We start from the raw sequence: 11732 nt of genomic DNA, 5'->3' as shown, positions 1-11732 counted from the left end.
TGAAAATAGCTTGGACAAGATGCCTGTATCATCTAGACCTGCCCTGAGCCATTAGATGACATGGGTTGAAATGCTGGCAGTGAGGGATTAGCCAATGGGCCTATGCAAAGAGGCCATGGCCAAGAGGTGGGGGTGGAAAAAATGGGCATCCCATGCCCCAGCTGGAGTTCCCGGTGGGCAGAGCTGGGTGGGGGGGACTGCAGGTGGAAGGGTGGTAAGGGCCCCCATTTTCTTTGGCCCAGGGGCCTCACAAAACCCTAATCCGCCCCTAAATGCTGGTAGCCACCAGCACATTACCTACACTACAGCTCTCTGGAACTGTACCAGTACTAGCAATAGCAGAAAATCTTAGACAGACAAAAGAGGCAGATATAAACAGGAGAAGCCCTGTTCTCAATATTTTACTTCCAGGGATGATGAGGTTACTATATTACTAGAGAGTGGAAGGTCTTTCTAAATTGTGAATGACTCATACATGTTTTGGTTTGCAAAGGCAATTAATTAGGAAATTGTGCATGGAAAAGCAACCAGCTAAGTACAGATTAATGAGGAGTTTCTTCGAAATGGTTTCTTATATTGTGGAGCACATGGCAAAGTTGATGTCTTGGCTCTGATGCAGTTTTCATAGGCATGAGTCTTTAGTAGCTTGTATTCTTGGCATTGTGAGCAATGACCCTGACATCTTATCTAACACTACTTATCTTTCCACTGATCAGTTCTGCTTTCTTTAAAATGTGTAAACAAGTGTGTTCAGCTCTGTCTCATCTGCATGTACATGAGAGAAACTTCTTGTGACATTCATTTATATATAAGACTTGGGCACAAATGCCTTCTTGTGGGGTGGCTGCAAATTTTAAAAACTTGTGTGTCTATAAAATGGAATTTGAGAACCATTGTTATTTTAAATATGACATTAAGTCTAGGAGAGAACAGAGTTCTCTCCCATATTCCACTTCAGTTAGCAACTGTCATAAGCAATTCAACCTTGAGGTTAATTTCTAGCTATACTGGTTCTGGACTTTGGAAACCTTTGCACTGTATCATTTTTTTAAAGTCAGACTGGAACTATATTTGCCAACTTTCCATTGCTCCATGTCCTAATTATACAGGCACTTAATGAAAACGCTCTTCACTCTTTTTACCTTTTAAGTCTAGAGCAAGTCCACATAGAAATAAATCCAAATCTCAAAACAGAATTGCTTATGATTGATGCTAAGAAAAATGTAATGCCTGTGAAATGATTCAAAATCTATTTCCAATTCTGTGCCTGTGTTAACAAAAATGAAACTCGATACCACTAGAAAGAGCCAATGCGTACAATCTAATCAGGAAAAGCTAGGTGTAAAATGACCACTGAATCCTGCCTTATGGAAAACTTGCATAGCACACAGAGATGGCAAGTTACACATCCCAACTATCACAGGGACAGAATAAGAGAGAACAGTTCACCTGAAGCTTTGAATCTAAAATCCCCCTCACTGTATAGCTTTTTATCATAGTGGTTAGAAAAATCTAAATTGAAATCAATTTATCAAGAGCCTCCAGCTACATTCCTTCCATGCAGTTTTACAAGCCGTGAACAAAAAACCAAATTCCAGCCCAGAAAAGTACAAATGAGAAAAAAGTGGCTTTCATGGTTTCTCAGAATTCAATGCCCTAATCAACACAATCACCTTCCCTTTCTCCCCTCTGAGTTGAAAAAGGCTCAGCTGCACTTCATTACTGCCACTTAATAATGCCACCCAAATCTGTCTCAGAATCCTGACTGAGAATTAATACCCAAAGCTTCAGACCTTAGGTTGGTTCAGCAGGGCTTTCTCATAGCAATGAAACTATAGTAGGGTGCTCCAGGGTCATGGTTTCCTCTTATAGTAGGTGTCAAAATCTATTTGCATATCCTGTCAAACCAGCTAAATTGTAAGAAGAGACCTTAGGAATACAATAGCAGCAAGGAGGAAAAATGAATAGGTGAGTTGAGAACAGTTTTGCATGTGTCAGTAAAAAGCCTGAGTTCACTAGGCTAGTTGGAGTTAAAAGATACAATGTAGAGACCAAGGGCTGCAGCAGCGCAGTAAAGATACCTAGGTACTTGCTGTGAATCACAGGCTTTTCCAGAGGTCTGATCCTTCTCTCATTGGAGTTAATGGGAATTTTGCTGGGGAACACAGGAGAAGCAGGACTAGTTCCTTTACCCAAATCAGAGGAAAGGAGTACTTGTGGCACCCAAATCAGAGGGTAAATCCAGGAGTTCCATGTGTTAGGTGAGAAAAATTAAATATGAAGCAGTTATGCCAACCGAACCAAAGTCAAGCCAATAAAGGTTGCTGGGAAAGTCCCTGAACGAGATAAGTAGAATGAAAGAATACTTGTTTAAGTTGCAGGGAGTAAGAAAAAAGGGGAAACCTCCATTTTTGTACCAAGTGTTCTGGGAACAGTTTGTTGAGATAGGAGGCACTGTTTTCCACTCCCTGTTCTTGTGTTATGTCTGTTTTTTAACTCCTCGTCTCCTGGTTGACACCCATACCGATAAAGTTAGTGAAGCATTACGATTTGCTAAAAGTTATCTACAATAAGGGGGTAGAAGTGCATGCATAATAGAGAGAGAGGATTTTAACTAACATGGGGGGGCATGGGCTGCTTTATGAATAAATCTGTGACTCAACGGAACGGTCTATAAAAACCTATTAGTTTTACTTAGGGGCTGCTGGTTCTCTTTGGAGACAGGCTGCTCTCTATTGTTGTGTGCACTCTTCAATAAAGAGCTTTGTGTTCGGACCTTGATGGTGTTGCCTGTCTCTCTCCGGTCAGACAATGAACCATGCCGTCTGGGGTTTGAGTCCTCAACACATGTTTCAAAGTCTTCTACACCAGAAGTGAGCACAGAAAGTAGGAGGATGCAGTCTTTATCTGTAAGCATTAGTTATGCTTTTTCTCTTTGAGGTAACAAGATGTAGAAAAATTATGGATAATGAAAATTGCTTATCTGTATTTGACAGGTTGTTTGCTCTGATTCCTCCCCCCCGCCACTGTGTCTTTCTCTTTTTTCTTTTCTTTTTTTTTTTAAATAATTTTTCCTTGTTCTATAGCAGGGGAGGGCAAACTTTTTGGCCTGAGGGCCACATTCAGGTTTCCAAAATTGTATGGAGGGCCAGTTAGGGGAGGCTGTGTCTCCCCAAACAGCCAGGCATGGCCCAGCCTCTGTCGTCTATCCAACCCCGCCTGCTTCTTTCCCCCTGACAGCTCCCCCGGGACTCCTACCCCATCCACCACCCCCTGTCCCCCACTGCCCCATACAACCCCCCCTCTCATTCCTGACTTGCCCCCCAGGACCCTGGCCCTATCCAACCACACCACCCCCTGGTTTCCCACCCTCTGACCCCTATCCACACCCCCACCCCCAACTCCCCTGCCCTCTATCCAACCCCTCCTGCTCCCTTACCATGCTGCCCAGAGCACTGGGTCAGGCCATGACTCTGCAACTGTGCTGCCCAGCCGCCCAGAGCATTGCACCGGCAGCACGGCGTGCTGAGGCTGCAGAGGAGGGGGGACAACACGGGATAGGCTGGGGACTAGCTGGCTGGGCAGGAGGGTCACGCGGGCCACATGTGGCCCGCGGGCCGTAGTTTGCCCACCTCCGTTCTATAGCCTCTGTCTTCTGCATTGGCTTTGATCATGAAGCCATCTGCTGAAAGCTCATATTGACCCACTTAGACTTTTCAGGCAAAAACAATAGTATGTCATTTTAAAAAAAAAAAAATTGTAGCATTTAAGTTGTTCCCCCCCCCCCCCACAATACTGCTGTTTAAAATTCTCCTAAGTCCACATAGTTTTCTAATTAACTTTTGCTTCCAGTTTTTATTACCTGATATTGTCTAGAGAACATGTACCTCTGTTATCTTTTAGAAATACTGAAAAGCAATTTCAGAGCTAAGCAAGCCATATGCTATTGTACGAGAGCAATAAGACCTTCAAAGACAACTTTGGGTAATTCGCAGCCAGCTGACTAAAAAGATTTAAGAACATAAATCTTTGCTCGTTCAAAAAGTTGCATAAGATTTTTTCAAAACAAGATATCTTTTTAAAATAAAGTATTGATTAAATCACACTTTAGATCTCATGATTGAATCAGAAAGCTAAAGTAATTTTTCAATACTATTTCAGTATTCACTTTCTATGCCTAGGACTGGATATAATGCCTATAAGGGAAGTCTTTCCAATGGGCTTTACATCCGTTCCTGTTCTCTCCACTGCCTAAGATTCACTATTTCCATCAACATTCATGCCAGTAAATTAATTTTTAAATGGGTCCACACCATTTAATGGTTTTCTGTGAGTATTCTAGTGAATTAAACAAGTGTGGTGTGTGGGGGTTTATTTTTTTATTTATTTTTATTGGTACTACTTGCTAGTCTCTTATTAACTCCAGGGCAGAACCCTCATTTATTTCCAGATAAGGTGAAACACCACAATCCTCCTTTCCAAAACTGGCTGCAGTAGCTGCCTCATCCTTTCTGTTGAGAACGTAGGGTGTGATCCATGAAGGGACTTAGGTGTTGTAATGCTGAGCATCACTGTGCCTAACTTTTTAGGTCTCTGGGCGGCAGGTGAACAAGCCATTGGGGGAGGCAAGCTCCTGGCCTCTCGCCTCTGCCTGAGGCCCCGCCCCTCCTCTTCTGCCCCCTTCACCCCCCCCCAAGCCCTGGAGCACCCCCAGCCCCGGGCCTTGTGAACACTAGCCCCAGCTTACCTGGCCCAGCCTCTGGGCCAGGTAAGAGTGGAAAGGGAACTGGAAGTAGGCAGGAGGGGAAGCTGGGGATGGAGTGTGGGCAGGGCCATGCCACATTGTTCAGGGAGGCACAGCCTCCCCCGGCTTATGATACCCACTGCCCATGAGTCCCTAAAAAATCACAACAATAACACTGCAATCCACAAAGCCTAGTTAAGCATTTAGACTCTAAACAATGAATGGTGAGAGAGAGGTGCCTAAAAATGGGATCCACAAAAGCCAGCATGCTAGCCTAAGTGAGGGGAGAAGTGCACTAAGCCCTGCCCTCTGTCAGACATAGGTGCCTAGCTCTGCTTAGTGATCCACAAATGGGAACCTGCTGTAGGTATAGATGAGGGTGATCACCTTTTCAAAATGCAAAAACAGGACACATGCAGGAGCATCACCCCCTGCTCCTCCTCTTCCCCCTGGCCAGGGTGGAAGCCAGAGTCAGGCAATGGTAAGAACAGCCTGGGGAGCCCCAGACCCTCCACCTGCCCTGAGGTCTGGGGCTCCCCACAGTTAGTTCAAAAATTCTTGTTACGTACACTGACACACACACAAATGGCATCAAGTTGAGTGTATGTAAGCCCTTTGCATGCTCAGCCAATTAGTTAAATAATATTTAGTACTCTTTTAAGAAAGAATAGACATTAATATTCTCTTTTAGGCCAAAGCCTTTATAAGTATATTAGAAACCTTTTTAATCAACCTCCATAAATAATTAGAAATCACTGAAAAGAAAGAAAAGACAGCTCACTTTATGAGGATGAGACCACAATACACTGGGTGGAATATAAATAGTGGAGCCTTCTGATTTCTTGTAAACAGTACCAGTCACGACACTCCCTCCCTCATGGAACTGTAGCTCACAACATTCATGGTAGCAGACTATTACTCCATCCTTAATGCAACCTTCCATTGCTGTATCCTTGAGGAATATTGCAATATCTGATTGTGCAGCAATTTTGATTGGTTTTCAGTGCATAGCTTCTCAGCAGGCTCCCTCTCAGTAGAAAGTAAATTGACTTTACTACAGGATGAGGAATGCCTGGCCTTTGTCAAAGCTTATGTTTTTTTCTCTCTTGTAACTAAGGGTTTATTGATTCCTATCTAGGACTACTGTAAGGGAGGCTCTAAAAGCAAATCTGTGCAGCAGACTGTGGTGTTTTGTTGTTGTTGTTGGCGGCTCACAAGAAAGCATAGTAGGAACAAATCAGAGTTAGAGGTTTTTGTTAGGAACCTGGAGCTAGCATAGTGGGTCCCCAGCCCTAAATTATGACTTACAATGAGCCCTAGCAAAAATGACTGAAGCAGATTATACAGGAGAAAAGTTAAATTTGTTTGGGTGAGCAGGGTTTACCCCCCTCTCCCCCCAGGGTTTTTTAGCAAGATGAGAAAATTATCTGAATTGCTTATTTACTGCTTAAGGTAGTTATTGGAGCCTAACGCTGTCACTTCCATACATACCAGGCAAGGTTGTATTATCTCAAACGCTGAAGTTATAAATTCAGAACCTCAGTCTCACTTTCTCTTTACTCTGTCTCTGGATAGAGGCCACATAGCAGCCATGTAAAAGTCTAATTTGCCCAAATTAATCAGTCCTCCTTTCCCATGATGATTTAGAAAATCCCATTTGTGATCAATTAATACAACCCTTGATCTCTTTTATTTATCTATAAAAGTCTATATACTGTACCCATCACCATAATAGAGAGAAACTATGCATATAGACCTTGATAGCTTTTTTTTTTTTTTTTTTTAACAAAGCACTGGAATAGGGTACTGAAGTTTATGGCTAAGGGGATGACTCAATACCCAGCAGTCCATCTGGATAGTCTTCCCTAAAAAAAAAAAATCTGTTTTGTGACAAGCACATGCAACTTCATTATTAAATTCTGTTTTTTAAATGGCTAGCCGCAGTCCTTAATTAATCCAGAGAAAGATTTCTTTCCTGTCTAGTTTCTACATATTTTGCATCCTGACTTATCCTGTATGCTATGTGGTGTATTGATAAATAGAGGGGTGCTAATCCCAGATTTAAATGATATCCCAGAATGCTGTTGTAACCCACACACTCTTCTGGGTGTGGCGTTGTGTCCCATCTAGTGGCACCGAGACCACTTAGAGAGAGTTAAATGAGTCTGCTCTACAGCCAGTTGGCTTTTTAGCTCAAGCGGTAGAGGCTCATGCACTAAGCTCCAGAGGTCCCAGATTCAGTCCCGCCCACCAGCAACCGGGGTCTATCGGTGTTACACTATTCCTAACCTTTGCTACTTTACAGGGAATGTTTGCTGACCTGATCATCTTTGTCCTGTATTTCCACCTTTAGTGATAACAGTAATCTTGGATATAAGATGAATATTTTAGTTTATCCAGTTTGTGAACGATTTTTGCAGTGTACTACTAAAAAGCATATATGTTGGCCTACCAATCTCTTAAAGAAGATTTAAACTCAAGATATAGGGCCAGCTGCAATGCTGCTTTGATCTTACTCAGAAAGTCTGATGAGATCAGTGCTGGGCTACACTGTAATTTTCTAATCAGTCAGTTAGAAAAGGGTACCATAAAAACCACATGCTGTGCTTGTTTGTTTAATTGACTAGTAACTATTCTTCCTTTTCATTGTGTAATTGGTGCCAAAGCATGACAAATCATTTTGGGATGTGTATTTTATATGGTACATGCAAAACTGAATAATAACACTTTCAGCTTAATTATCATAATAATTAGCATGATATCGTAAAACATGGCTTCAGTCTTAAATAAGGAATGAGATGTTTGTTAGTAAAAATCCATGCATATAATAAAGCCCTGATCCAAAAGCATTATCAGAAAAAGCTACGGGAGTCAACATGTTACTAGGGTCATGCATTTGGAATTCTGACCCTAGAAATAGCATCAGAGAAATACACATAGCACCAGCTTCCCTTTCGGGTGACACAAAGCTGTCTATCTCTGCCCTTCGTTATTCACTGCACTGAATTTGCTTCTAGAAATCTTCTGCTGAACATCAAAATCTTTTCACTAAGAGTGTATATCATCTGTGTGCCTGCCACACTCTAAGAATGTATAACGCTGTACATTGTGACAGCTATCTGATGATAGATTAAAGTAATACGTCGTCAACATGAGGCAGTCTGACACGTTTCTCAAAAGATTGTGCTGCCCCAAAATAGATTTGTTTTAATCATGCATCAAGTGAGCCTCTCTGTTGGAAGCCACCCTTCATAGAAGTGGATGGCATGAAACCTTTAAAAAGCAAAAAAATAAGGTTTTGTATTTTTAACTGTCTCTGTGTATTTTAGACAGTTCATATCTTCTTCCACTGATCCTCGCATCAAACAAGCAAGAGATGAAAAACACCTACTGAGTCTTCCCCTGACTTAGCAGGATTGTCCCCTACGGTAGATTTCCTATTGCTTTGCTCTGTCTAGTTTGAAATGTCTCCAAAGACTGTGCTCCAAAATGTCTTAACTGTTACCATTAGCAATTTCCCCCCATGATGTTCAGGAAAATAAAGCATTTAATAGCTCATAGCCACAGGCCCAAGCAAAACATACCCGAGGAAGCTTCTTTGATTCTCACAAAACAGATGCTGCCAAGCATAAAAAAATCCTTCATTGTTTTTCAATGAGGTTTACAAAAATAAACAGTCAGAACGTAATCCTTTTGAAGCTCAGTGCAAATGATAAGCAACTACTGCTAAGAAAAGTTGTAATGATTTTCTGACATTTCACAAAGGCTGATAGACTGGTTCCAGCCATTAATGCAACATGGAACTGGAACTGCTGGAGTTATCTGACTGGGATATCTTCCCTATTTCCCCATCTAGCAAAATCTTTCATAGTCACTAAGAATAATGCATTTTTATTTATTTCTTTGCCAAATTCTACAGCTCTCTCTAGTGTGGCAAACCTAGTTTATTGCCTATGAGTAGTGTCGCTTGATACACTTGATGGGGAATGGAGTTTAATTAGAGCACATCGTTGTCCTTATAATCTGACATTTTATAGATGAGCTACTGATCCTGTTCTGCTGAATCAGGAAGAGTAGTGCACAGAAGTAAATATCTGTACTGCACATTGTAGTGTAATGCATAGATAAAGAGTGTTACTATATTTCATCTGTCTTTGTTATAAGATGCTTTGGGTGTAAAGTTAGGGGTAGGAAAAAACACTTGCACATCACATTTGAGAGCGTGCTCGGACTATTAGCAGGTAGTTTACAAAATAAAAATAATCACCAAACAAGAAAAAAATTAACACAATTAAACCATGAATTCTGTTGCTTGGGTCAAAATGATCTGTTGGGCACTCTCAAAATTCATTCTTACTAACCTCCGCTTTGCAGGGTAAGCACCCAAAATAAAAGTATCCTGGACTTTGAAATCCCATTTCAGAAAAGCATCTTAATTCAGGATTGCATTTGGATGGATATATTTACGTTTAAGCATGGTCTTAAGTGAAAATGGTACACACATGTGCCAGTGTTTCCTGAACTGGACTCTTCAACAAAACACTGAGTCCGACCAAGTGATGCTTGTCTTTTAACAGGATCCCATCATGCACGTACATGCAATTAGTGAAAGCTCTTGGGCATTTGAATGTTCTCCCACTCCCCTAGGGTGACCAGAGGTCCTGATTTTATAGCAACAGTCCCGATATTTGGGGCTCTGTGTTATATAGGTGCCAATTATCCCCCCCCACCCCTTGTCATGGTTTTTCATACTTACTGTCTGGTCACCCTACCCTCCCCCAGCCTCCATTTTTAAGGGAACCTTCAAGCTAACACTACCCATAAAAGGGTAAAAAAGGAAGTTGCGTGGTGGACCCGCTAAGCAGGAGACAACAGTTCCTATCAGCCACCTCCCCACTGCATGTTCCCTTCCTTATGGTCACCCCAGGCAGAATGGGGCAAAAACTCCATGAAAAGTCTGTGAACTCAGTAATGATCAGGCACTTTTGGGGAAGCCATAGCAGCATGATTAGCCAGAAACTGCAGAGAGGAAATGCAGAGGGAACTGCACAGAGAGTAAGAATTTGGGAACTGCTGTGGAGCAGGGTGAAATAGGCAAGTTAGGCAGCTGCCTAAGGCAGCAGATTTGGCCTGGCCACCTCTCCATGACAGAGGGACAGCCAAGCCAAACCTATGTGACCCCATGTGCCAGGTCTCAATGTCACATGCTCAGATTTGGCCCAACTTCCCCTCTGTTATGAGAGGGGGGCAGCTGAGCCACATTTGAGGGGTGGGGAGCGGCACACTGAAGTGTTGCCTAGGGCAGCAGATTTTGTTGAGCAATCTGTGGGGTGTGATTCATAGATACTAAAGTCAGAAGGGACCATTATGATCATCTAGTCTGACCTCCTGCACAACACAGGCCACAGAATCTCACCCACTCCTGCGAAAAACCTCTCACCTATGATATAGGACATGCAGCCAGGACCCGGTCTAGGTGGAACTCATGGGGAACAACAGGCTGGACTGGAAGCTGGTGCAGAGAAGCACCACTAAGTGAGCCTAGTCTAAAAACCTGCACGATCCTGTTTGCTTGAATAGAGACTGGACTGGAGAAGGCACCCACAGCACTAGGCCTAAAGAAATTTCTCTCTTGCTTGGAGTGCCCCCAGGGTACCAAACAAGAACTACTATTGCTCACTTTGAACTATAACTGTTTAAGACACTGTACCTATGGTATTTGCAACCTATCCTTTTGCCAGCCCTATTAAAATACCATTTACTTTGGCCAAGTGTCTGTGTGGTTATTGGGACCCACCAGTGCTAACCCCTGTACAGGCCTAGCTTTTGAAGTGCCTACAGTGCTTGCAGGTGGGTTGATTTTAAATCAAAGCAATTTTGTGAGCCTAACATGAGTTTGTGTCCAATGCATGTCATTGCATGTTCTATTGGTTGCACCTATAATAAAACACATGTTTTTTCATATACGGTTTGCTCCTCTAATGAAGGTCAAAACACTTCCCTGCAAGCTTCTTTCAAAATGAATCATTTTCATACAACTAACAGCTGATTTCTTTAAAAAAAAAAAAAAAAAAAATCCAGCAGCAATCTGGCTCATGCCTAGCTCACATGCCCTTAACCAACAAGGAAATGAATGTTCCACACCCATTTGCACTAAATTCAGTATCAGCCCTCTGCCAATACTTCCAGATGCTCTCACACACAACTGCTTCATTCTGTCTCTAATTTAAGATTAACCAATTTCAGTTCAGATGACTCAAGTTAGTCAGTTTAGGCTGCTTTGGATTTCCATATGTCATTAAAAGGAGAAAAAAGGGGGGCTTCAATAAATAGACCTATATAGCTAGTAACAAAAGTCATGGCTGAAGACAGGACATTGGGTGGGGTGAGCCAGGGTTCTGAGGTGGCACTAAGCATCTTCTGTCTCCGGTACTAGGCTGGCTTATTTTGGCTCTCCTGCTCAGGGTCTAACTGGCCACCATATGTGGAGTCAGGAAGGAAGCAGTGACCTTGTGGGGTTTTTACCTTTCTCTGCAACATGTGGGTGTAGTGTAGTGTGGGTCACTTGCCAAGATTATTTGGGTATATCTCACTTAATAATTTTCCTGCCATTGTGGGGTGAGGGGGAAGCCTCAGGCACTGATGCACCTTGGTCCCCTCCTAGACTCTGTCCTAGGCACATAATAGTCCAGTCTCCAATGGGCTATAATACTTTGGTCTCATTTCAATTGTTGGGTTTAATGCAGGTGCTGGGTACTCTTGGTGGTCTGGATATAGAGGTCAGACTAGATCTGGTAGTCCCTTCTAGCCTTAAACTCTGTGGCTCTAAGATAAATGTAACAAAAGATAAAACAAAGAGAATATAAGAATATTTTGCACGTCTCTTGAGCTTTTTCATTGGAGGATTTCAGAATGCTTTACAAATGTTACTTGAATTATGCCACATGTTTCATGTACCATGTGCTGGGTAGTAACATAAGAGGGCCCC

This window comes from Lepidochelys olivacea, assembly GCF_965140295.1.
Source record: "Lepidochelys olivacea isolate rLepOli2 genome assembly, chromosome: 4".
NCBI lineage: Eukaryota > Metazoa > Chordata > Testudines > Cheloniidae > Lepidochelys > Lepidochelys olivacea.
The sequence above is the reverse complement of the archived record's forward strand: the minus strand, read 5'-3'. Positions refer to the sequence as shown.